Here is a 26,351-nt window from a genome sequence, read left to right as displayed (position 1 = left end):
TTTTTGTCTTTTTACTTTATGTCTTGGAGAGTTCCCTGAACTTATCTTCCAAATTACAAATTTGCCCTTCAGCCCGGTTCTGTTATTCAGTTTTTCTATTGACATGTTTATTTAGCAGCCATGTTTTTAACTTTCAATAACTCTTTTGTATTCTCAGATTGTTACTTTCTCTGAGCAACCAGTTCTTATATTATGAGTATTTTATTCTCTGAGGGTATCAATTAAATTTTTAATTAGTTTCTTTTTCTCCCTGCTGAATCAGCCAGGATCCTAGCAGAAAATGGATGGCACACTCAGCTGGGGTGACTAAAGAGAAAAAGGACTGTCTACAAAGGTGTATGCAGGGTTAAGAGAAACCAACAAGGGATGATGGGCATTTTGAACTAGTGACATCTGGAAGTCACTGTCCCCCTCAAACTTCAGGGCAAAGGTTGAGTGTAGTTACTGGAACTCAGTGAGGTCTGCAGCTATAAGAGAAGCCTGCCTGCCTAACAGGAACTGTGGCCTTCATTAGAGGAATATACTGACTTCTGCCTTCAGAATAAATACCCTGACCTTCTTCTCCCTGTCCTCCAATTTGTTAGTGCCTCTCTATCATAAACCAAACAGTAAGAGTACTGTAATGATACAATCCATAGTGGTGAGCATTCTGAAGCACAAAACAGGGTAGAGTAGGGCAGATACATACTTTGCAGGGGCAAATAGAACATATCCACCTGTATAGTGTCTGTTTCATGCTGTTTAGGAAGACATTTTGATGAGTGGATTGAGGCTATGAAAAGAATAGTACTTGGGGCTGATCTGGTAGGATAAGGCAGCAGCAAAAATAAATTGCTCTTGTGAATAGTCAAGGTGAGTGCAGTTGAGAGTCCTGAGGAAGTGTGTATAGGATTTGAGGACTCAGAACTAAGAGATGGAAGAGGAAAGACCGGAGAGAGGGAGAGGTAATAACACAAAGCTATAGCCATAGGAATGAGGCTCTGCCGATGAAATGGATCCCTTTGAAGAGCTTAAATTCCTTTTTTGTTTCCTTTGAATTTGGAGAACAGTTGTCTTACTTAGCATTCAGTTTTAGGGAATTTTCTCTCCTATTTTTACTATCTTTTACCTCCAAAATGTCCATAAAAGACTTCTACCCTTGATGACTGCACATTAATGATGCTCTGTGGAGTGACAGCAGTGTGGGCACTGTGCAGGAGGGTGTTATGGGAGCTCAGGGAAGTTGGTCATGGTGTGGAGGAGCTGCAGTGACAGTGATACAATCCCTTTGTGCCCAGATAGACTGGAGACCTACAGATGGGGAGGGGAAGTTGTGGTGAGTGAGGAGGCATTGGGGTTCAAGCTGTTTTGTTGAACAGTAAGGGCTGGAGGATGGTGGGACATCCAGACTATAGGCTCTTGGAGTTATATACTCTTTTCCTCTTCAGAAAAGCAACCAGATTAAATTGTATTAGAATGAAAGGTGAAAAGCATACATTTTGAAAGTAGGCTTGTCTGAGGAAACATAATTGATTTTGTGAATATTGCACCAGAAGAACCAGGGCCAAGGAGATAGTAAGATGATGGTGGCTTTTTGCCTTTTTCGTCCGGATCTGAGAGTTTCTTTTGTATTCTGGCATCTGTTACTTCAAATGTGACTTAATTTGCTATACTGTAAGTCTTCATTGACACTTGACCCAGGCAAATCCATTTTTCTCTACATAGTCTCTCTGAAACTTTTAAGCTTAGCACTGTCTTTCACTATTGCAGCATGTTTCTTTTTGGGATGGTCACTATTTCTTCTCTTTTAAAAATAATATCCATTTATATCTGCTGGTTATTCAAGTGGTATGGGTGTGTCCACCATTTGAGGTATCTTCATGAGCCTCTTTTTTCTACTTCATATCACACATACCTGAAAACAGAAGACTACTGTTGACTTGTTTAGTTTCATCTTATTTTTATTAAAATTTAAATGCCATCACATGATCTCAGTGCTATGATACATGTCTGGATCTTGGTTACTTGAATTGGTCGATATTTCTTAAGGGAAATAGAGTAGACCCACATATAATTCCCATCTACTTTCTTTTTCATTTTATCCTAGAGGGATCCACATTCCTTCCTTACCCTAACTCACTGCAGGGAGACAAAGAGAAATAATAGCCTCTTCCCCTACTGCTCCAGTAAAAATTACAACAAATCATAGTGACTTTAAAAAAAAAAAAAAGAAAGAAAGAAACAGCAAACCTTCGTGATTTAAAAATAAGCGAGCTTATGTTTTGCTTCTTCCCCTGTGAGGAAGCTACAGCAAAGGCTCTAGGGAAAGAGAGTTTGGTAGAAATCACAAATTTGTGTATTTTTGTTTTAGTTTACAGACATATTATTAAGCCAAAAATCAAGATACAGGATTTAACAAAGGCTTTTTATTACCTGTCCATATATGTATTAGTTGGAAATAATTAATTTGAATGTAGAACCAGGAACTGTTGTATTAGTTTAATAATTTTACCTTTCACTGAGTATGGATAGTATGATTCTTTTATCCCTCTTAAACTTGCCTCTTTTAAGATTTAAGGGGTGATCTTATTCTTAGTTTAGGCTCTTATCTTACATTAGATGAAAAGGAGTTCTAACTTTGTAAAATACCTTCAATGTATTGGTTTTAGATTCTAATTATAGATAGTATATTATAATAGAGAAAAGGTATAGTAATAATTTCAATATTTTAAAGTAATATTAAAGTAATTTAATATTTTAAAGAAAATAATTTTTTTGTATTTTAATAAGGGGTCAGTATTTTAAGACACCAAGAATATTACAGTCACATATGTCAGAAAGACAAATGTGTGATCCAGGGTCTTTTCTACACCTGAACACACATTTATCTAATTTTTTGGTCTGCAACCTTGTCCTTATTACAATGGCCCAATATCTTGCTTTTCTTTTTTTGTTTTTTAATCCTCTAGTCATATTGTTACACATTTGAAGCTATTTAAGAAAGGAAAATGACTCTGCTTCAGAGTTTCCTCCCTATGTCTTCATGATCAAATAGAAAGGAATGTGTGAGAGGGACAATCAGGTGATTTTTAAAACCAAGTGAATTTATATTTTAGTTATTTCAATCACAGTGAATTGTTACTTTTTTTAATATTGGAAAAATAAAAAGAAACAAATCTCTGAAAATTGAATGAGTAAATGGAAACAGGAAAAGAAGAAACTAAATAACAATAGTTATTCTTATAAATCTGAGAAGCATCATAATAATAGTATTAAGGGAAAATAATATTTTTTTATAAACCTGTAAGAACACTGATAGTGATAATGATTCTCAAATACGCCTATAGTTAAGGAAAATATATGCTTATAGAGGTTATGATAATAGATGTGAAAATGGGAAATAATAGGAATAGAGAACTGAAAAGAGTTAATGGGCTATTAAATTCGGGAACTTAAGGAGAGAGGGATTGAAAATAAGGCAAAATTTTGCAATTCAAATAGCACAATTTCTTATGTGACAGGTAACCTATGTTACATACTTGATGAGGAAAACAAGAGGACACAGAACTATTCTTGATAACTTTTTAAAATTGTCACAGTATGTAATATGAAGACATTTAGGCAACTAGAGGGTGTAGAAAGTAAAACAGAGGACTGGTTATTGTTGCTGTTGTTGCTGTTTTGCCTCTGTTACATATGTAGAGATTGCTAAATTGTTACTAGTTTATCACCTCACAGATTTTGCCAATCTGAAAGTATATTCTCAGCGATATAGACTTGTTTATACTTCATATACTCTATGCTTGCTATCCCTCCCTCGCTCCCTCCCTCCCTTCCTTCCTTCATCTCTCCCTCTCTCTCCCACCCACCCTCCGTCTTTCCCTCTCCCCCACCCCACTCTCTCTTCTCTTCTCTTCTCTCCTCTCCTCTCCTCTCTTCTCTTCTTTCATTTGATATTTTTTATGTCCCATGTTTTGATTTAGTGATTGATGATGAACTGTGGTTTTCAGATCTTCCTTTTGTTCTAAAGCACACACTGTCCTAAATCATTTTCTATTTTGGTGTTAATTAGTACATCATTGGGCAGAGTATTGTCTAGGTAGCTGAATCCATGATGCTTTGGAGCTAAATACACTATTTTCCATTATAGCCTGATATGTGGACTAGGTCACCTTTAGATTTATTGACTCTGAGCTAACTCTGGAGTCATCTATAAACCTTTATTTATCATCTTGGCATATAATCAAGAACATAAGGGTATAGCTATTTGAGGATTTGAATGATCATAGCCTGTAGGAAAAAAAGGGGGCAGTGGGGGAAATTCTATAAGTTGACAGATATCAATCAAGCCAGTTTAGTGACAAGGCTAAGTACTAGTTCACTAAGATTCTAAGACTATTTCATGATGATTTTACCATTCATTGTTGATTTCCATGTCATGAATTTCAGTTCTTTAGATCCAAAATTGTATACGTGGCTTAATTTTATTTTTTCTATTTAATTCAGCATTGATATGGGTAAAGTAAAAGGCTACAAGTTGGGGTAAAATAAATGAAAATCTAACTTTTTTTAGTTGTTTGGCTTTTTTCTTTTTTTAAAAAAGGATAACTATTTTCAGACATTTTTAGGTACCAGACAACTTGTAGAAGGTATTTTTCTTCTTTTGAAATGGGTTAACTTCACAATATAAAATGAATAGCTTTATATGTAAATGGTTAAAACTCCCCTGGTGAGGAATTTATAGATTGAGTAGAAAGACAATCAAATTAAAAGATGGTAATGCAAGACGTATCTGAATCAAAGTATCATCAAAAGCTTAAAAGCAAAAGGATCAGCAAGGGTACATAGGAAAATGCAAAGGGGAAACAGCAGTAATCACAGCATTAATCTCAGAGAAGACCTCAGGATTCAAGGATTAGGCAAAACTCATCTTCATTGGCAAGATAGGGAGTTCTCAGTTGGGATGAGCAGACAGTTCCCCAGCTGTGGTTCCCTAAATTTTGATTGCTCTGTCTGCATGAACATTTCCACATCATCTCTATCCCCTCTGGTCCCATCACTGTAGTTGAGTTGCCTACTGGGTATGGCTCATGGAAAATTTGGGGCAAGTCATTGGTCTATGCAGCCTACTGGCCTTCCCTGCAAACCCCTGCCCAAGGGCAGGCTTCCTCTCTTTTCTCATGTGCTCCCTCCCACCACCCCACCCTCCTACTTATTTCTCTTCAAACAGTTATACCTGAGCCTATGTTGGCAGTTTCCTTCTCCTCTTCTATCTAATATAGAGGTGTGTCTCTACCCTGGCTGACAGACATATTCGTGCTCCCCTCTCAGGCCAGAAGCCTGCTCAACCTCTACAGGGTGACTCCTGGGACTCAGACAAGGCAGTGACCAAGGGCTGTTTCTCTCTGCAGGAAGGCTGTATTACCCATTCGTTTGGTGTACTTTCAGACATCTCGTTCTCCCTGAGACCAACTATGAAGTGTGTTTCAAACTTTGTAGATGCAGTTGTATATTTACCTTCATACAGCAGTCCCACCTTATCTGTGGTTTCACTTTCCTCGCTTTCACTTACCAGCAGTACAGTATAATGAGGTATTTTGAGAGAGAGAGAGGCCACATTCACATAATCTTTATTATAGTATATTACTATAATTATTCTATTTTATTGTTACTTAGTGTTTTTAATTTCTTACTGGGCCTAATTTCTAAATTAAACTTTATCATAGCTATGTATGTATAAGAGCACACACCATCTTAAAATTTTTATATATGACTTCTCATAGTGTTTTCGTTAAAGATAAATGTTTTTACGTGGCCTCACATAATTTATCATCCAAACTGGGACACTGTGAGAGAAGGGGTTACACCAAGTCAACAGGAGTAAGCCAAGTTGAATAGTCAGCCTCCCTGCAAGGCCCTCCGTGGTCTGGCTGCTGACCTTGGCAGCCTCATCTTGCAATGTGCTCTTCCTCTCTCTGTGTGCCTCAGACTCACAGGCCCTCTTTGCTTACTGCTTACTTTTGCTCAAAAGCCTTTGACATGCTTTTTCCTCTACCTGGACAGAGCTTCGCTTCTGCTCTCTTATTCACCTAATAAACTCCCCTTGTTCGTTTTTCAGATTTCTCTCAATTCCAACTTCCTCAAGAATGCCTTCCAGGCTGGGCATGGTGGCTCATGCCTGTAGTCACAGCTACCTGGGAGGCTGAGGCAGGAGGATCACTTGAGACTAGGAGTTCAAGGCTGCAGTGAGCCGTGACTGTACCACTGTACTCTAGTCTGGGTGACAGAGTAAGACCCTGTCTTTTAAAAAGAAAGCCTTCTAGGGCTTCCGTAACTTGATCCATTCTCTCTCATTATTCCTCAGAGCCCTATCTTTTATCATGTTTAGATAATTCTTAGATTAATTTCTGTCCTCCACTAAAGTGAGGTTTAATGTGGGTGGAGACCATATCAGGGTTTTCTCATCATTTATTTTTTCATCACTCATTAGGCACATAGTAAAAACTAAATAAATATTTGTTAGATTAATTAATTTTTTTTTGAGACAGTGTCTCGCTCTGTTGCCCAGGCTGGAGTGCAGTGGTGTGCTCTCAGCTCACTGCAACCTCTGCCTCCTGGGCTCAAGCCATCTTCCCACCTCAGCCCCCCGAGGAGCTAGGACTACAGGTGTATGCCACCATGCCTGGCTAATTTTTGTATTTTTAGTAGAGACAGGGTTTCACCATGTTGCCCAGGCTGGTCGCGAACTCCTGACCTCAAGCAATCCACCCACTTCCATCATCCCAGAGTGCTGGGATTACAGGTATGAGCCACATCACCCAGCAGGTTAATTAATTTAAAAGAGGAAGATGAAGATCAAGTTTATTGCACATCCCAAAATATTTAGGTAGAATTAATTCTGATACATCCCCTTTAATTTTTGCTTAAAATACATGGTATATTTTAAAATTATAACTGAAACTGTTCAAAATTTTAAATTTTTATTTTACATGTTATACACAAATAGAAAATATCTAAACATTAAATTTGTTTAAAAAAATTTTTTGGTCAAGGCTGTTTTTTTCTTAGATAGCATGCCTATTATTTAGGTTTAATACATGGAATCAGATGTGGTTTCACAGATATCTATATTAGTACATTGTTCTTTTTTCCTAAGGGAAATATAAAATTAGGAGTAACTTATTGTTGCTTTAATTTTAGATTATGTACATTTTAAAGTCAGATATACAACTGAGTTATGAATAATATGTGTGAGATATTTCAAAAAGTAAAATGCATTTTTAAAGAAATTGTTAACTTTCTGAGTAACAATTTAATCACAAATTAAATCAGGGTTCATATACATGTATTGATTTAACCATTTAAATGTATTTGATTTGAAATTGGTCTGTCCTGATGCAAGGATTCGGAGGGGAGAATAGAAAGAGCAGTGGATACTTTTCCTGGAGACATTGAAAGTTGCCTGGCATAAATTTAACACAGAGAGAAGGAAGATTATGTCATTATTCCTGATTCCCTTGGTCGTTCGTCTTGTGGAGAACAATTGCTACATTCCAGTAACAAGTTTTCTGAGGCTTACTAATAGCTCCGTGACACATTAAGTACTGATCTCATTTAATTATAATTTAAGTGAGATTAAATTATTCTATGTAGTTAAAGTAGAATCGAGCATCCTACAGATGCTGCACTAATTATAGTTATTGATGGCCTACTTTTTCTGACCTAAAAAGGTAAATGAGGGAGGGAATTGTCTTTGCCTTTGAGGAATTTTCCCTCTAAAATAGATTAGTTCACTGTCATTGCTGTTTATTTTCACCTAACACTTTTCTAGAATCTTCATAAAACTGCACAGTACTGAACTAATCAATAGAAAAGGCAGATGAATATTCTCCCAAAGGAAAAAAGGCTTGGCAGGTCAAATCAAGCATGTCAGATCTCTCTTCCCACTCCCAATTAGAAATTGTAAAGTTTTATAAACAGGTGCTTTAAGCAAAAGATGGGATCTGTGGATCAGGAATACATACACAAGACACTAATTTTAAAAGCTATTACATTTCTTAAAATACTTATCTAAAAATTCTCCTTTTAAATTTTTTAGAATCTATTCTAGAAAAAAAACTCAAATTATCCTTTGTTAATGTTTTATTTAGTGGTGTGGCTTTTTCCACAGATTAGATTGTTTACTCCTTAATATTAAATATGTGTGTGTGTGTACGTGTATGTACACGTGTGTTTGTCTTTTTTGTTGTTTGTTATTGTTTATTAATGTATGATTAACAGAGGCCTAGCTTTGGTGCTTTCAGGCTGAGAACTAAAGGGATGATTTGTAGAAAACCAAAGTAGGTCAAAGAATACCATGGTGTAGCAAAGGGGAAGTCCCTGCGTTTAGTCACATTGTCTTGCCTCTGGTGGAGTTCACTTTCATTGTTATAGTCTAGGCCTGTCTTCCTGTGAGTGGAAGAAATCGTCAAATTGCAGAAAAGTCTTGGGAATATTATCATAAGTAACTTTTTAAAACAATATGTTATTGTAAGTTATTGGGAGGGCCGGTAGGGGCAGCAAAGGAAAAATAAAAAGTAGAACTGAATTTATCCCTAAATTAATCTCACAGATCAAAAGCAAAAATATGCATGAATATGACAGCTTCTCTAAGTATGATGTAAGGAGTACTGTGTGGGTCTCTGTGGGATGGGAACTAGCATTTCAAATTTTGCCCGCCTTGTGCTTGCTTCAGCAGCACATATGCCAAAGTTGGAATGATACAGAGAAAATTAGCATGCCCCTGCACAAGAATGACATGCAAATTTGTAAAGTGTTCCATATTTTAAAAATAAAAATACAAACAAAATTTTGCCCCCTTATTCTGCTTTTTCATATATAGCCATTATGGAAGTGACCATGTTTTGAAATCAAGGAGCTATTCCAGGCTTTAGCAATCCATGTCATGTTAGTTCTGAAAATATGCAACTGAATAAACATTAAAAGCAAACCTACTGATCATTGCAGTAGCAACTATCACACTTTTATGAAACACCATTTTGTATCTGCTTGGCTATGATTATGCAGTACTATTAGAACCCAGGAATGTACTCTGGCTAGCTTCAAAGATCTTAGACTGTTTTTTACATCTCAAAGTTAAAATGAATTTCTCTTAAAATTAAATTTTAAGAAATAGCTTCCTCAGGTTGGTTAAATGTTAAGAAGTTATCTGTAAATTATATATGTGTGTGTGTATGTGTATGTATCTATATATGAAGTGATATATATGGAGTTACATAAATTTTGAAAAACATTTTAAATTTGGTGTTTCCTCAAATATAGTATTTGAGGAATACTGAAATATTCCTCAAATATAGTATTTGTTTCCTCAAATATAGTATTGATATTTTGGATTATGTTATCTCTTACAGCAGAAGGTTTATTCTCTGACTAAATTTCCTTTCTTTAGGTACCCCACCACCACCCACCCTTTATAAGGGCAAGACATCTGTGAGAATATTAAGCCTTTTAGCTCAGAGTTTCACTGAAGTTATTTTCTATTCTTGTATTTGCCAAGAATTGCTGACAACTTAAAAAGCTATCATACAAGTGAACACCAGTTGCCTAGATTGTTTGATGATTTTGGTCAAGTGTGGATCGGGATTTCTTGTCATTTTTCTTCCTCTTCTGGAGCTGCATTGCTTCTATCTCTGAGCAATTGTACACTTGGAAAGAAAAAACAAAGCAGGGTCACTAGATCTAAATTACTTTTACTTCTGTGCCAAATGAAACTTTTCTTCTGTTATGTGTTACAATGTTTGGCATCTTTTGGCATCTAGAGAGAGAGAAGCAGTTAGGAGGAGAATGTGGGATTGTTTAGGAGAGATTTTTCTGAGCTAAACTCTCACTTTTTCTGTACAGTCACGCATCACCTAATGATGGACATACATTCTGAAAAATGTCATTAGGCAATTTTGTCATTGGGCAAACATCACAGAGTGTACTTACACAAACCTAGATGGTATAGCCTACTGCACACCTAGGCTATATGGTATAACCTAGTATTCCTAGGCTACAAACCTGTATAGCATGTTACTATACTGAGTACACACTGGCAGTTGTAACACAATGGTAATTATTTGTATATCTAAATATATCTAAGCCTGGGCAACATGGTAAAACCCCGTCTCTACAAAAATACAAAAATTAGTCCTGTGTGGTGGTGTGTGCCTGTAGGTCCAGCTACTTGGGAGGCTGAGGTGGGAGGATCACTTGAACTCAGGAGGTCAAGGCTGTGGTGAGCTGTGATCGTGCCACTGCACTCCAGCCTAGGCAACAGAGCGAGGCCCTGCCTCAAAAAATTAATTAATTAATTAATATATCTAAACATAGAAAAGGTATAGTAAAAAGAAGTTACTGTACAATATTAGGGGACCCTGTTGTATATGCAGTACATCATTGACTGAAACATCATTATGTGTTACATGATTGAACCTCATCTAGAGACAACCAGTTCCTTCTCTTGGGCTGAAACATGTTCCTGGAATTCATATGATAAAGCAGGTTATCATCAAGAGAAACTCATTTTCCTATGGATTATATGATCCAGCAGCTTGGAATACATTTCTGAATTCTTTGTGTTTTGGGGTGTAGCTGAATGAAGTTTTTAGTATGTCAAAGGGAGACATGTTTTAAGAAGTAGGCATTCTATTGAAAGTATTGTAATTGCTTGCTGAATGAAGGGGATAATCTTTGCCACTGCCTTTAAATACTAGGAGTTCCTGCAGGACAGCCTGAATATTTTTTCTGGATCATTAAATGAACAACTGGGTCCCAGAAGATAAGAGAAGTATGAACTTCTGAGCAGAGGTAGATCCTTGAATAAGAGGAACCTTTCTTTAGAAACAGTAATTGAATTTTCGGAATTGTTGAGTATGTCAGTCTGGAATGTGTTTTGCTGCAAATAACAAAAAGCCCTACTATGTAGTATAAACAGATAGGGGTCTGCCTCCACAAGAAGTCTTAATTAGGCAGTCCAGAGCTGGTGTGATGTTCAACTACATTAATAAAAGCCCTCTGCCATCCTTAGAATGTGATTTGTATCAAGGTTGTAAAAAGGCTGTTGTACCTTCAGGTATCACTATATTTCTGGCATCTATTGTTGTGTAACAAAATTACCCTAAAACATATCAGATTAAAACAATAAATATTAATTATCTCACATAGTTTCTGAGGGTTGAAAATTCAGGAATGGCTCAGCTGGGAGGTTCTGGCTCAGGGTCCCTTATGAGGTTGCAGTCAAGATACCAGCTGGGGCTGCAGTCCTCTGAAGGCTTGTTTGAGCTGGAGATCTCCTTTCTAAACTAACTCACATGACTGTCAGCAGGAGAATTCAGTTCCTTACTATAGGGATCTCTCTACAGGGTTCAAGGCATGGCAGTGGTCTTCTCTCAGAGTAAATGATCTGAGAGAGTGGGGAGGGTCTAGATTGTGTGTGTCAGGGGAGGGAGAGGACAGATGGAGACAAGAACAAGATGGAAGTTGCAATGTCTTTTATAACCTAATCTTGGAAGTGAGCTATCACTCCTGCCATATTCTTTGGTCACAGAACCCTGATACAGTATGGGAAGGGACTATACAGGATGTAGTCCCTTCAGGAGGCGGGCATCCTTGGGAGACATCATGTAAGCTGCCTCCTACACATCACAAATATGTACTACACAGTGAGAAGGAAAGGAAAGAGACAGTGCTAGCAGACTTCTGTTTGTATCTCACTGGTGATAACTGTGTAACATAGCTTCTCAAGGGAGGCTGGGAAGTCAAATGTTTAACTTTCATAGCCTCTGTAGTAGAGACAGGCAGAAGGAAGTTGGAAATGGAACTTGGGTTAGCCTACTGTCCATTTTCTGCCACTACCAGGGCATTTGATGACAGTGACTACTTTTAATTTGCCTGTATTGCCTGTTCGTAGAGTTAATGATGCATCTTGTAGGAGATTAGGAGTAGCCCAGAAAATTGCTTTTTGTTGTTATTTTTCCAAGACAAAGTCTTGCTCTGTCACCCAGGCTAGAGTGCAGTGACACGATTATGGCTCACAGCAGCCTCAACCTCCTAGGCACAGGTTATCCTCCTGTCTCAGCCTCCCAAGTAGCTGGGAAAGGTGTACGCGACCATGCCTCGCTAATTTTTAAATTATTTGTAAAGATGAGGTCTCCCTATGTTGCTCAGGCTGGTCTCAAACTCCTGGACTCAAGCAATCTTCCTGCCTTGGCCTCCCAAAGTGTTGGGATTACAGCATGAGCCACTGCACCCGGTGAAAATTACTTTTTTTAAAGTGTGGTGGTTTCTCTAGTTGTTTTAGAAATAAAGTTCTCACTGGCACCTAGCTAACAGAAATAGCTTAAATTGTGAATCATAAGTAGTTTGTTGTAAGGAAATTTTAGCTTACTTTCTCCTTTGTATTCTTCTACATTTGTTTGCATAAAATATTTAGGCTGTAAAAATTCTGAAATCTAAAACTATACCCAATGCCAGTTTTCAAATCTAAAAAGAAAAATTCTTCCCAACCACAAACATATTGAGTAACTACCATATATCATGGACAATTAGTATAGATATTACACAATTTTTGGAAATTTAAAAATAATCTCTGTTAGGCACTATTTTACTCTTAGTGATAATTTTATTTGTAATGGTTACTAGACTTTTGCGAACCATATTGTTGATTGAAATAACCATTCTGGTTTTCTTTTTTTTTTTTTTGAGGTGGAGTCTCGCTCTGTTGCCCAGGCTGGAGTGCAGTGGCACGATCTAGACTCACTGCAACCTCCGCCTCCTAGGTTCAAGCAGTTCTCTGTCTCAGCCTACCGAGTAGCTGGGATTACAGGCGCCTGCCACCACACCCGGCTAATTTTTTGGTATTTTTAGTAGAGACAGGGTTTCACCGTCTTGGCCGGGCTGATCTTGAACTCCTGGCCTCGTGATCCACCCACCTCAGCCCCCCACAGGGCTGGGATTACAGGCATGAGCCACTGCGCCCAGCCACCATTCTGTTTATTATATATTCTTTCATTAGTTAATACCAAAGTACATTTCTGAAAAATACCACACAACTTGAAAACAAGAAAGTACGGTCTGAAAAACTAGGGACCCAAGAAGGATTGGAGAGGAAAGTGAAGGGAGTTAGATGCAAAAAATAAATTGAAGGGAGATAAGGAGCAGGGTTATCCTACCCTCCCTTTCCTCTTTTCACCCAGGGACCAGGTAGAAAGAGGATTCTGTCTTCAGGAAGGAGAAGCACATAGCTATTAGCAGGTAGAGGTGAGGATTAGAACCTTGTGTGAGCAGATGTCATGCCTCAAAAATGTATCCATATGTTTTGGACAAAAGGCTGGTTCCATAAATATACTGAAACAACTGTTCACCTTCTTGGAGAAAAGTATGAAGTTTGGACCTACCTCATACTAACAAATAGAGCTGCTATTTAATTTGACCTTAAGTTAGGGAAGGTCTTTTAAAGCATAAAAGCAAGGGAAGAAAGCTTTAATGGAAAAGATAGTTTTGATTGCATAAAAATTAAGTACATCAAAAAGTACCTTAAATTTAAAATATAAACCACAAGTTGGAAAAATGAGTTGTATCATGTATGAAAAAGGTTAATATTCTTAATGTACAAAGAAGCTCATAAAATCATAAGAAAAAGCAAAAGACAAAAATAGAAAAATGGATGTTGTAAATAAAAATTTTGAACAAGTGTGCCAAAAAGCTCAACTTTACAATGACAGAAGAAATTTTTTGAGAGACTATTATTTTTTTTGTGCCTACTGTCTTAGTAGATTGTCTTTCAGGAGATAATGCTCATGTAGGTCAGGATGTTATAAAATGAGCTTTCTTATACACTGCTTATAGACATGTAAATTGGCGTAACATAATTTTATCTTTTTATCAGTAATTCCACTTAGGGCAAAAATAATATTTCTTTGTAATAGAGCTCTAAAGGAATTCTTTACTGTATTTTTTAAGGATTATAAAAAATCGGGTATAAAAATATCTTTTCACCTTTAGACTGTATCACTCTCTTCTGTTAAACCAAAGAAATTAATGAACTTGTTTTTTCCTTCCTCTTACCTCCTATTTTTGTTAGTCAAGTTATTATTTTAATATTCTTAAGATTTATGGCATTTAAGTTCTATTCCATCATCATAACTTTCAGAGTTAGTCTTAGTTTCTATATTTAAGTAAATTTGTTTTTCATCATTGGTATGAATAATCGGCAGAAAATTAAATTGACAATTACTTAGATCTATGTTCAGGGAATTTTTCCCAGATCCCCCCCCCAAAAAAAAATTAAGAAAAAACGAAAAGAAATGTCTTGCCAATAATATTAAAAATATTTTTAAAATTGACAAGGGAAAAACTGGGGAAAGAAGTAATTCCAAAATAAAGATGAAAACTACTAAAATTGCACAAAATAAAGGTAATTGCCCAGACCCAGAAGGCAAACCCAAGCCTCTGTTAAATTTGTCTACATTTGGTTTATTTTAAAGGGTATTTAAAAGCTACCACTTTTAAAATTCCTGAAGTATGCATGCTTATTAATACAGATATGATAGGTCCTAGAAAATATTTTCAAAACTGAGCTAGTGTTCATCCTTCTAGTTCTTGCTTCACGAGATCCAACCTTTATGAATTTTCTTTCCCTTAAGTGTTTGAATTTCAAATAAAAGCAGTGAAAGCATCTAATGCCTTCTCATTGCATTTAGGAATGCCGGAGTCCTTCATGTGGCCCATGAGGGCTTTCACTGGCCCAGCCTCATCTCCCAATCTCATCTCCTTATTTCCCATTGCTCTCTGTGTCCTTACTTAGTTCACTGGCTTTGTTACTGCTGTTGTTCCCACTTTAATTTATAGCAGCCTCTCCTATCTTGGGGCTTTCTCATGTTTCTCAGTCTGCATGGAATGTTCTCTCTTCCCCTCCCCCACACCATGCTTTATTAACACCAGCTTATCCTTTATATCTTAGTATAATTGTCAGTTACACAGGGAAATGGGATATGTGGCATATGACTTAAGCGCTCTATTGTCTTATTGTCTGGGTTTTCATCCCAGTTCATTATTTACTGGCTGTATAATCTTAAGTTATTTGACTTATCTCTGAGACCCAATTTCTTTATCTGTAAAGTGAAGGAAGATAATTCTTACCATAAGATGCTGTGATTATCAAATAAGAAAATGAGAGAAGCCATATGTTTCCAACACAAGGCCTCACTAGCATTGAATGAAGTACTTCTTAAATGTTAGGCAAAATTATTCCCAACCTACCTCCTACCCCCAATTCCCTGCTGTGCACACGCGTGTGTGCACACACACACACACCCCCCAGTCTTGAACAGCTCCTTTTATTGAATAGTGACGTGTGTGACCATATACCTCTTATTCCTAACATTTACAACTTTCAATTAATTTATTGATTGTTTGATTAATGTCTGTCTCCCCTGACTAGATTATAAGCTCTATGGGGTAGCAGCTGTGTAGTTTTGCTCATCCTATTCTCAGTACTTAGTCTGGATTAAGTCAACAATAAATATTTGTCGAGTGTAGGGACAAATGAATGAACTAAAGGAATATTCTGTCTCCTCTCAAAACTGCATACTTAATGGTTGAAATGTTTCCTGTTGGTATAGTTTTGCCTTTAAGCCTATAAATCACAAATTCAATATCAATGACTAGAGAATAATCTACTGCCAGTAACTTATATAAAACCTGCTTGTCAATAAAAATTGTTTTCAGGCCTTTTTGGAATGTTTATAACATTTAAAAAGTATATAATGAATACTCTCATTTTCAATAACATTGGGAAAGGATTACATTAAAACTTTAAGTGAACATTGAAGTCTAGATAAACTATTTTAAGTAAAGTTTGATCTCAGCTGTCTAAAAATATAAATAAGAAAGAGAACTGAAAGTAAATATACCAGTATGTGATAATAGCAGTGGCTTTCTTTGAGTGGTAGGACTATGATCAATTTTAATCATTTTGTATTTATGCTTATATATTTATATCAATATAGTTTTCACTTTTACAGTAAAACATTGCTTTATAATAACAAAAATTATCTTTAAAATTTTCTCAAATATTTCTGGAATTTATAGAGGGAAACTTCATTCATTCACTTATCTAACAATTATTTACTGAGCAACTACAAAGTGCCAGGCACTGTTTTAGGCTAAGAGGATGAGATTATAATAAAATAAGCAACAATTCGTTTCTTTGTTGAATTTTCATTTTGATGTATTTGCAGCTACCTGTCTGACTTTGGTTTGAAACTTATCTTCTACATCTGTCCTATTAAAAGTAATGGCAAAAACCTCAATTACTTTTGCACCAAACTAATAAGCCATTGTTGTCTGCTGTGGTTTGAATATGGCACTCCAAAATTTGGGTGCTGTCAATGTGATAGTATTAAGAGGTGGGGTCTTTAAGAGGTGATTAGGCCAGAGGGCTGCTCCTTCATCAGTGGAATTAAGGTCCTTATAAAAGAGGCTTTACACAGGGTTTGGCTAACTTGCCTATGTTCGACTGTCTGTCGTGTAAGGAGATAGCAAGAAGGCCCTTATCAGACCAAATGCCAGCATCTTGACCCTGGACTTTCCAGCCTCCAGAACTGTGAGAGAAAACAAAACAAAACAAAGATTTTTTAAATAAATTACCCAGTCTCAGGTATTCTGTTACAGTGGAACAAAATGGAGTAAGACAATGTCACATTAATGATTTATCATTTTTATCTTGTATTCAATTACAGAAAAAAAGAAAACCAGTGACCACAATTTCCAAACTCTTTGTAATTCTGCAAGCTTTTAAGTGTTTTTCATACTTTAGAACCCCATCTTTGACCTCTAATGGTAAGCAAAAAGGTAATAAGAGGACCCTATTTAAACATTCCTTAAAGGGTTACATTTTCTCCTTCAAAGAGTCTATTCATATAGTATTACTCACTAATATACAATGTTGCAGTTTGTTCAACTCCTTTTATGTTAAAAATACACAACTGATGTGTTACATTTTTCACTGAAGTAGCACCATTATTGTCTGACTCAGTTTCAATGTTTGGTAAATAAACAATTTTTAAAAATCTTTATAATATTCTGATCCTCTGTGAAATTTCATCGCACCCTGCTGTTTTATAAAACCAATTTTAAAGCTACTGATCCAAAAGAAGTTTTAAACCATCATGAAACTGATTTCTGAAATGAGTTGTTTCTTTAAGAGATTTCCTGTTTGCTTCTGAAGTTAGTTTGCAAATTAGTTGTTTAGGACTCAGGTTATATTTCTGTGTCTAAGCAGTATTAATACTTGGTGATTAGCTTCAGGAATCAGTTCAAAAAAGGTATTCAGCCCTTCTTACTTGAAGTCATGCTAATTGAACAACTTTAACCATAACAAACTTCCACTCACAATATTATTTCTATGGAGGTGGCTGAGGACCACATTTCCCCTACCTAAGTAGTACAAGCTGTGTTTGTTCCTTCTCGCCTTCCCTTGCTAAGCTGAAACCTGGAGACCAGAAAGTAAGAATGGAAAGGAAGGGATGCTAGTGGTGGATGAGTGATTGTTGGCAGCAGTATTTTTTTAATTCCTTATGATTACTAAAAGAAGATAGCTCTCTTGGAAGGTTGTTCTTCCTGTGGTCAGACTGGAAATCAGCTTTTGCCTTTAGGCTGAGAGACCTAAGGATTGTGTAAGTCTATTGATTTAGGAATGGGAGGGAACTTCTGCTGCCTGCCCATTTGTATAGATAGGTTATTTGAAAGTTGGAGACTGCTTTGATGTTTGCCTGCCTCTCTTAGGAAGCTAATTTCATCAGTCTTTCAGACCAGTCCAACTAATTTTTCCTCCTTCAATCAGTTTTATATATTTAAAGTCTATTTTTAATATTTAAAGACTTGCCATACTGTCTCCTTTGCAAGATGGAAAGTCTATGATTCACTGTACATTAAAATGACTTTTTTTTTTTTAAACAATTTAAACAATAGAATTCTGTGTGTCTTTTCTAGGCTGGAGATGTGTTCTCTGCTTCTAGCCCCTGAATGTTTTGACTGCTACTTAATGGCGCTGTTGCAGACAGATGCCACCTTCAGCTGGTAGCACAATTGGTCAGTCTTTGAACAGCTCTGAGTTGGGCCAGTTATTGCTATTTGGACATGTTTAGATTTGGAGTTCCTCCCTTCCATTGTGAGTAGAGCAAGATTGTGTCATCCCATAAAACCTGTTGCAAAGTGAAAAAGTAGTCAAATCAGATGCCTATTAACCAGTTTGGATTTTCACTAAATTGGCCAGTATTTTTACTTCATATACAGAGTTTTAAAAATCAGTTGTTGTTCGTTTACTTACAGCCTTTCCTTTGTTGTATTTTACAACACTGTTTTATAAATCTTCATTTTAAAATTTCTTTTAAAGCTATTGCCTATGTTTCAAACCAAAGTCAGACATGGAGATTTATTTACTTCCGCTTCTCTGGGTATTTATTTGTTTTGACATTTAATTCCCATGATGCAACTTTCTTGAGAATTTTTTAAAGAGGGTTTCTTGGTAAGTTAACTTCCTTTCAGTTCTATGCTATTAAAAAATACATATAAATATATATGTAATGATTTCAACATAATATACATCAATATTAGTAGATACTATATTAATATAAATATATGTCCCCTCTCCTCCTCTTTATTTTTTAACTGACACATAATAATTGTACATAATTATGGGGTACATAGTAGTGTTTCAATTACAATGTGCAGTGATCAGATCAGGATAATTAGCAAATCCATCATCTAAACAGTTATTTCTTTGTGTTGGAAACGTTCAATTTCCTCTCTTCTAGCTGTTTGAAAATATGTAATATTGTTAACTATAGTTATCCTACATTGCTATGGAACACTAGAACTTATTCTGCTTATCTAGCTATAATTTTGTATACTTTAGCAGATCTCTTCATATTCCCCCCTTTCCCCCTACTCTTCCCAGCCTTTAGTAACCTCTCTTCTACCTTTTACTTCCATGAGATCAACTTTTTTTTTTAGCTTTCACATATGAGTGAGAACATACAATATTTAACTTTCTGTTCCTGGCTTATTTTACTTATCATAAATTCAGTTCCATCCATGTTGCTGTAAATGACAGGATTCCTTCTTTTTTATGGCTGAGTAGTATTCCATTTTGTGTATATAACACATTTTAAAAATCCATTCATCCTCTTTTTTTTGATACCAACTTTTCCTACTCTTATGTGCCAAGATGTTCTCAAAGCCTTGCAGAGATCATAGCTGTCATTTATTCATACATATGTTCTACAGGTGTTTGTTGAAAGCTAGCTCTGTACAAAGAAGCGTGCTAAGCAAAAAGGACAAAGACACTAAGTCCTAGAGAGACTTGCTGTTTAGTGGAGGAAACAGAGAAGGAAACCATTGTTATGTTTTAAGTACTCATCCCGTCACTTTTTATAGCTCTGAACATCACACATTGGAGTAGGATTAAAGCCTGTGATATATGGCCATATCCCAGGGTATGCAGGAACACGTAGAATAAATTGTGATGTATCTTCCTGGAATTTAGAATCAGGGGAATGGGAGGCAGGGATGAGGAAGAGATAGGTAATTTAACTGGTGAGTAATAAACAGCATTATTTTAGGTTAAAAATAAGCATAGCTGTATTAGGGAATAAGATTTTAAAATTTGACATAAAAAATTCTCCTACCTGTGGCCATCTACCCACAGGCTTGTCACCATATTATCCCCTGTGGAAGGAGTTCACTCCTCTCAGAGGTTAGAGGTCTTCTGGGAAAGATTTTGTAGAAGCCCTTCTATCTGTTCTAATAAACCTGGTTGTATTAAACAGAGAGGCTAGAGAAGGTGGCTGCCTTTTCAGAGCACAGCTTTGGTATTTCCTATGCAGTCACTACATTTTAACAGTAATCCTTTAAAAATACTTTCACTACTTTTGTTAACTAAACCCACAGTGCGATACTGTCGTGCAGCTCTCAAGACAAGTAAACAAGGGAGGTGGAGGAATGAATGTCTCAGGAAGGTGGCTCCTCAAATTATTCACCTGTGGTAAACTGCCTGCACCACATACAAGCAGGGTCAGTTGGAGATAGCTGAATGTTTATTGAGGCCTTTGTGATCTTGGAAGACAAAAGATTAAGGGAGGGTATTTGTGAAGGTCATTCTTCTTGTCACTGTTTCAGTGAATGTTGACAGCAAAAATATTGCATTAGATTTTTTTAAGCTTGTAAATGTAATATTTTTTACTTATGTTCCAAAGTATATGAATTATTGAAAGTTGAGGCATTGGTTTTTCATTTAGAGCAAAGGACAGAATACACTTTTTTCAGTCCATATGGGTTCAAAATCAAATTCTTATTTTCAATCAGAGTTCTTCCATATCATGCCTCACATTTATTTATTTCAGAAACATGTATTATCTACTCTGTGTAACATTCCATGCCAGACACTGGAGAAACAGATAAGGCAAAGGCCTCATTCTCAAGGAGCTCACAGACAGGTGGGCAAGATAAACAGGCAGTTATGGTCTATACTGATAAGTGCCATGCAAGAGAATTCTGCAAAGGCTTTGGATGCTTGGGGATGAGGGGATACAGAAAGGGAGTAGCCAGGGTAAGCTCTGTAGAAGAGTAATGCCTCAGCTGGCTCTTGAAGCCTGACTAAGGAGAGGCCAGTTGAAGAAGTGAGAGATAAGGTGCTCTGGTCAGAGAGATCAGCATGTGCAAAAGTACAGAACCATGAGATTTACTGTGTTTGAAGAACTGTAAGTAAGTTGAACTCAGTATCATTGGAGACATAAGCAGAGATGAAATCTGAAATGGAATTATATGCCATGTGAAGAATCTGGATTTTATTTTGAAAGTTAAGGGGAACCTATAAAGGATTATATCATCATCAGATCTGCATTTTGGAAAGACTTCTCCAGTGTAGAGAATAGGCTAGAAGGTGGCAAAGGCATTGAGACAGAAAGGAGGCTATTGTTCTAATCTGGGAGAGACATGGTGAGGGACTGTTTTGATGGGGTTGGGAGTGAGGTTGAGGATAGGGGATAGATTTTACAGTTCCTAGGATGTAGAATATTCAGAACTTGACAAGAGGTTAGTAAGGGTGTCAGAGGAGCCTAGCTAGGCACAGACTTGCAGGTGTCTGCACTGGACAACGGGAGGTATAATGAAGGCCTTCATGGAGATAGGGAATATAAGAGGTGGTAGCGTAGTGCAGTGGGTTTGGGGAAGGTGGTGAGTTCAGCTTTTTTTTTTTTTTTTTTTTTTTGAGATGGAGTCTCGCTCTTGTTGCCCAGGATGGAGTGCAATGGCGCAATCTCAGCTCACCGCAACCTCCACCTGCCGGGTTCAACCGATTCTCCTGCCTCAGCTGCCCGAGTAGCTGAGATTACAGGCATGCGCCACCACGCTCAGCTAATTTTGTATTTTTAGTAGAGATGGGGTTTCTTCATGTTGGTCAGGCTGGTCTCAAACGCCTGACCTCAGGTGATCTGCCTGCCTCGGCCTCACAAAGTTCTGGGATTACAGGCGTGAGCCACTGCTCCCGGCTGAGTTCAGTTTTTTATTTTTTATTTTTTGATTCAAGATGTCTGTGTGACATCAAGATTAAATATATTAGGTAGATAGAGAAACAGGTCTCAGATTCAGGAGAAAGGACTGAGATGTAATTACAGGTTTGGTCAGTGATGAAAGCGTGAGATCATTCAGGGTGATCTAGATCTAGATATTCTCTTATGTTTTCTTCTAGATATTTTTTAGTCTTATATATTAAATTTAGGTCTGTGATCCATTTTGAGTTACTTTTTGTTAAGGGTATGAGGTTTATGTCTAGAATCATTTTGTTTTCCTTCTTTTCTTTGCGTATGGATGTCCTATTATTTCATCATTACTTGGTGGAAAGACTATCCTTTCTCCATTGAATTGCCTGTACTCTTTTTTTTTTTTTTTTTTTTTTGAGGCAAGTTCTCACTCTGTCATCCAGGCTGGAGTGTGGTGGTGTGATCACGGCTCACTGCCCCGGTATCCTTGGCTCAGACAGCCCTCCTGTCTTAGCCTTCCAGGTAGCTGGGATCACCAGCAGGTGCCACTATGCCTGGATAATTTTTTTTTATTTGTAGTAATGGAGTCTCCCTGTGTTGCTTCGGCTGGTCTTGAACTCCTGGGCTCAAGCAATCCTCTTGCCTTGGCCACCCAAAGTGCTGGGATTACAGGTGTGAGCCACCATGCCTGGCCACTTCTTTGTTAACAATAAGTTGACTATATTTTTATCAGTCTATTTCTGGGCTCTCTATTCTGTCCCATTGATATGTGTATCTGTCCTTTCACCAATATTGTGCTGTATTAATTATGATAGCTTTATAGTAAGTCATGAAAACAGTTAGTATGACTGTTCTAGGTCTTTTGCCTTTCCATATAAAATTTTGAATCAGTTTGTTGACATTTACAAAATAGCTTGCCAAGATTCTATTTGGAATGTTGAACTTACAGATGGGAAAAATGGACACCTTACTAGTATTGAGTCTTCCAATCTATGAGCATTGAATATTTCTCCACTTATTTGGATCTTTGATTTCTTTGATCAGAGTTTTATAGTTTTTGGTGTATAGAGTCTATACGTATTTTGTTGGATTTATACCTATTTTATTTTTATTGTAATTTTTTAAATTTCAAATTCCAATTGTTCATTGATGGTCTGTAGAAAAGCAATTCACTCTTGTATATTAACTTTGTATCCTGCAACCTGCTGAACTCCCTTATTAGTTCTAGGAGTTCGTTGTTTTTTATGAATTCCTTGGGATTTTCTATGTACATAATTGTGTCATCTATAAGTAGGGACAGTTGTTATTTATTCCGTTTTGTTGTTGTTGTTGTTTTTATCTGTGTGGCTTTTATTTACTTTTCTTGCCTTATTGCCCTGACTAGAACTTCCAGGACTGTATTGAGTAAGAGTGGTGAGAGTAAATATTCTTTGCTTCTTCCCAATCTTAAGAGGAAAGCATTCCATCTTTCACCATTAAGTATAAAAACAGCTGTAGGTTTTTGTAGAAGTTTTTAAGCTGAGGTAACTCCCACTCTGTTCTTATTTTTCTGAAAGTTTTTAAAAATCATAAATCAGTGTTAAATTTACTCAAATGTTTTTCTGCACCAATTAATATGAACATATGGTTTTTCTTCCTTAGCCTGTTAAAATGGTAGATTACATTGATTTTCATATGTTGAACCAGCCATGCATTCCTGGAATAAATCCCCCTAAATCATGATATATAATGCTTTTTATACATTGTGGAATTCTGTTTGCTAATATTTTGTTTAGGATTTTTGCCTCCATTTTCATGAGGGCTGTATTTTTCTTTTTTTGTAATTGTCTTTGTCTGGTTTTGGTATTAGGCTAATACTAGCTTCATAAAAATAATTGAAAATTTTCCCTCCTTTCTTGTTTTCTGGAAAATATTATGTAAAATTGGAGTTAATTCTTTAAATGTTTGGTGGAGTTATCCAGTGCAATAAACTGGATTTGGAAATTTATTTTGGGGGAGTTTTTAAAAATCACAAATTCAATTTTCTTAATAGCAATAGGGCTATTCAGGTGATCTGTTTCATAGTAGGTGAGCTATGGAGTTATGGTGGGAATTGACCCATTTTGTCTAACTTGTCAAATGTATGAGTATAGAATGTTCACAGTATTCCATTATTATCTTTTGGTCTTTGCAGGTTTTTTTGTTTTTTTTTTTAAATAATCCTCTGTTTCATTCCTAACAGATACTGTTTATTTATGTCTTCTCTTATTTTCCGTGTCAGTCTTGCTAGAGGTTTTTCAATTTTTTTTTTCTTTTCAAAGAACCAGCACTTTGTTTCACTGATTTTCTTTTACTCTTTTGTTTTTCTGTATTCAAATTCATTGATGTTTGTTGTTTATTATTTTCTTCCATCTGCTCGATTCTCAGTTTATACTGCTCTTCTTTCCCTAGGCTCTTGATGTCGAATTTTAAATCATTTATTTGAATTTTTTATTTTTTAATGTATATATGTAGTGTTATAAATTTCCCTCTCAGCACTGCTTCAGCTGTGTCCCACAAATTTTGATATGTTGTATTTTCATTTTCATCCTATTCAATATATTTTTTAAATCTCCCCAATACCTCCTCTTTCACTCATGAATTATTTCTGAGTGTGGTGTTTAGTTTGCAAATGTGTCCAGGCTTCCATTTTCGTATTATCTTTCTATTATTTACTTTTAGTGTGATTTTGTTGTGATCAGAGAACACATACTTTGCATGATTTTCGTTCTTTTAAATATATTCAAATTTATTTTGTGGCCATGATGTATTCTGTTTTGGTATATATTCCCTGAGCATGCTAAAAGGCTATGTATTTTCTTATTAGGTGGAGTATTTTATAAATGTTGATTACATCCTGTTGGTTTATAATATTGTTGAGTTCCTCTACATTTTTGCTGATTTTCTGTCTAATTGTTCTAGCAATTGTTGAGACAGGAATGTTGAAGTCTCCTGCTATAATTGTGGATTTGTTTATTTCTCCTTTCAGTACTATCAGTTTTTCCTTCATATATTTTACAGCTCTGTTTGGTGGATGTACATTTGGGTATTGCTATATATTCTTGGTGGGTTTAACTTTTTATCATGATATATAATGCCCCTCCTTGTCTCTGGTAATTTTCTTTGCTCTGAAGTCTACTCAATTTGGTGTTAATATAACAATCCCTGCTTTTTCAAAAAATGTAGTAAAACAACAATTATGGTAAATAACTTCTACCACTTTTTCATTGTCCTCAAAATCCCTCCTTTGGCTTAATAGTTACTTGTTAGTGGCATAAGTACTTGTACAAGTATGTTTGGTAGATTTACTGAGTTGTTGGAAATGAGAAATAGCAAAAGGTCATCTGCTATTTTTATGTTGCAATTTTATTTTATTTTTTTAAATTATTATTTATTTAGTTTTTGAGACAGAGTCTCACTCTGCCACCCAGACTGGCACAATTACAACTCACTGCAGCCTTAACCTTCTGTGTTCAAACAATCCTCCTGCCTAAGCCTCCCAAGTAGCTGAGACTATAGGTGCATGCCACAATGCCTGGCTAGTTTTTTTTTTTTTTTTTTTTTTTTTTTTTTTTTTAATAGAAACAGGGTCCCACTATGTTGCCCAGGCTGATCTCAAACTCCTGGGCTCACGCTAATCTCCTTCCTTAGCTTCCCAAAGTGCTGGGATTATAGGCATGAGCCACTGTGCCCAGCTGCAATTTGAAATGATGCACACTCTGTAAATTGAGGGTATGTTATTTTAAAAATTTATGCTAGTTTGGGCCGGGTGCGGTGGCTCACACCTGTAATCCCAGCACTTTGGGAGGCTGAGGTGGGCAGATCACAAGGTCAGGAGATCGAGACCATCCTGGCTAACACGGTGAAACCCCATCTCTACTAAAAATACAAAAAATTAGCTGGGCGTGGTCGCGTGCGCCTTTAATTCCAGCTACTCGGGAGGCTGAGGCGGGAGAATCGCTTGAACCCAGGAGGCAGAGCTTGCAGTGAGATGAGATTGCGCCACTGCACTCCAGCCTGGGCGACAGAGCGAGACTGTCTCAAAAAAAAAGAAAAAAAAAAGATTATGCTAGTTTGTCACACATATGTTTAACAGTTCATTTGTTTTTAAGAAGTTAAATTCAAGGAAGCAACACCAAGAATTCCTGTTTTAATTTAATCATTTTAGTGGGACACCTGATGTAACTTGCTGGCGTTACCCTAAGAGTCCTTGGACAAGTATGTACACAAGGAATGAGAATGGCACAACTAAAATGATAAATTCTTAGTAACTTTCCCACATTTAACAACTAAATTGACAGAGAAATCAGAAGTCCAAAACAATAAATGAAACCTTTTAATCCTTCTTCAACCCCAGTAATTTATTATTACTCCCCCTAAAATATCCTCAGTCCTAATACTTTTCTGCCTAATTTATTCAAAAAGGTGTATTTAAATATAATAAAAAGGAATGTCATATAAAGGAGAGGAGACTTGCCAAACTAGATTATTTCTCTTGTGAAAGAAGGGAGAGTTGGGGGTTGTGGTGGGAGTAGTTGTTGCTTAACTTTTATTAGTGCTATAGTTGAAGACTAGCAATTCAAATAATAACCTCTAATCTCATTACTAAAGTTTTCACGCTAAAGATAATACTGTACTTGGTATCAGTAGGCCATCTCTTTCCAGGTAATTGTTTTCCCAATCGTGGTTCCTAAGTGAGCTCAGCCATCCACATTCTCTCACAGTCCTTCATTTGACTGTTGGTACGTACACATTTGTGAAATCCCAGCCACA

General features: G+C 36.5%; 1 protein-coding gene, 1 long non-coding RNA gene and 1 other non-coding gene across 4 annotated transcripts in view; all 3 read left to right on the top strand.

Annotated features, from left to right (window-relative positions):
• The window catches only part of SESN1 (sestrin 1), a 105,490-nt gene that overhangs the window by 26,020 nt on the left and 53,119 nt on the right, over positions 1-26,351 (top strand).
• On the top strand, positions 8,104-18,547 carry LOC129060023 (uncharacterized). 2 transcript variants are annotated; one of them, XR_008526341.2, is made up of 3 exons: positions 8,104-10,827; positions 16,761-16,860; positions 18,013-18,547. It is a non-coding gene; the product is annotated as an uncharacterized LOC129060023 (long non-coding RNA). The 2 variants fall into 2 exon arrangements; XR_010140317.1 differs by having other exon boundaries at positions 8,104-16,860.
• Positions 8,701-8,806, top strand: LOC112133961 (U6 spliceosomal RNA). The gene has a single exon (XR_002915559.1). It is a non-coding gene; the product is annotated as a U6 spliceosomal RNA (small nuclear RNA).

Source organism: Pongo abelii, chromosome 5 (genome assembly GCF_028885655.2).
Source record: "Pongo abelii isolate AG06213 chromosome 5, NHGRI_mPonAbe1-v2.0_pri, whole genome shotgun sequence".
In the NCBI taxonomy this organism is placed as follows: domain Eukaryota; kingdom Metazoa; phylum Chordata; class Mammalia; order Primates; family Hominidae; genus Pongo; species Pongo abelii.
Note: the sequence above shows the minus strand (reverse complement) of the source record. Positions and strands in the feature narration are given on the sequence as shown.